At 48.7% G+C, this 1,206-nt stretch overlaps 2 non-coding genes across 2 annotated transcripts; both read right to left on the reverse strand.

Annotated features, from left to right (window-relative positions):
• Positions 1 to 354: 354 nt before the first annotated feature.
• On the reverse strand, positions 355 to 473 carry LOC119345466. Its single transcript, XR_005167049.1, has one exon. It is a non-coding gene; the product is annotated as a 5S ribosomal RNA (ribosomal RNA).
• Positions 474 to 841: 368 nt separating this feature from the next.
• LOC119345467 lies at positions 842 to 960 on the reverse strand. Its single transcript, XR_005167050.1, has one exon. It is a non-coding gene; the product is annotated as a 5S ribosomal RNA (ribosomal RNA).
• Between the last annotated feature and the right edge of the window lie 246 nt (positions 961 to 1,206).

Consider the following 1,206-nt stretch of genomic DNA (forward strand, 5'->3'; position numbering starts at 1 on the left):
GTCTTCGTCCCTTATGCTTGCCACTCCCAGGTCCGCTCCAAAGACGATTCTACATTCTCACTACCATTACAACCGTTCCCTAACAATGGATAATGTCCTATACTACTTACTCTCCCGCTCAATCACAGAGACGAGTTTTCCACGGTTTCCACCCCTCCCTCCATACCGCAGCAACACGAGTTTTTTCCACCCCTTTCAGAAAGCGCTCTTCGCGCCACAAAGCCGCCCCAAGACGCGCGAGCAATGAGCATCGAGCTTAGACATATCGCAAACGTCAAAAATAATATTACGGGATTAATATATATCGCGCACGTGCGATATGTTTGTCACAAGGCGCAAAAAATAATTATAAAAGGAATGCAACACGAGGACTTCCCAGGAGGTCACCCATCCTAGTACTACTCTCGCCCAAGCACGCTTAACTTCGGAGTTCTGATGGGATCCGGTGCTTTAGTGCTGGTATGATCGCATCCTACATGTTTCCCCGTCTTCGTCCCTTATGCTTGCCACTCCCAGGTCCGCTCCAAAGACGATTCTACATTCTCACTACCATTACAACCGTTCCCTAACAATGGATAATGTCCTATACTACTTACTCTCCCGCTCAATCACGGAGACGAGTTTTCCACGGTTTCCACCCCTCCCTCCATACCGCAGCAACACGAGTTTTTTCCACCCCTTTCAGAAAGCGCTCTTCGCGCCACAAAGCCGCCCCAAGACGCGCGAGCAATGAGCATCGAGCTTAAACATATCACAAACGTCAAAAATAATATAACGGGATTAATATATATCGCGCACGTGCGATATGTTTGTCACAAGGCGCAAAAAAATAATTATAAAAGGAATGCAACACGAGGACTTCCCAGGAGGTCACCCATCCTAGTACTACTCTCGCCCAAGCACGCTTAACTTTGGAGTTCTGATGGGATTCGGTGCTTTAGTGCTGGTATGATCGCATCCGACATGTTTTCCCGTCTTCGTCCCTTATGCTTGCCACTCCCAGGTCCGCTCCAAAGACGATTCTACATTCTCACTACCATTACAACCGTTCCCTAACAATGGATAATGTCCTATACTACTTACTCTCCCGCTCAATCACGGAGACGAGTTTTCCACGGTTTCCACCCCTCCCTCCATACCGCAGCAACACGAGTTTTTTCCACCCCTTTCAGAAAGCGCTCTTCGCGCCACAAAGCCGCCCCAAGA

This window comes from Triticum dicoccoides, unplaced genomic scaffold (assembly GCF_002162155.2).
Source record: "Triticum dicoccoides isolate Atlit2015 ecotype Zavitan unplaced genomic scaffold, WEW_v2.0 scaffold239856, whole genome shotgun sequence".
Lineage (NCBI taxonomy): Eukaryota > Viridiplantae > Streptophyta > Magnoliopsida > Poales > Poaceae > Triticum > Triticum dicoccoides.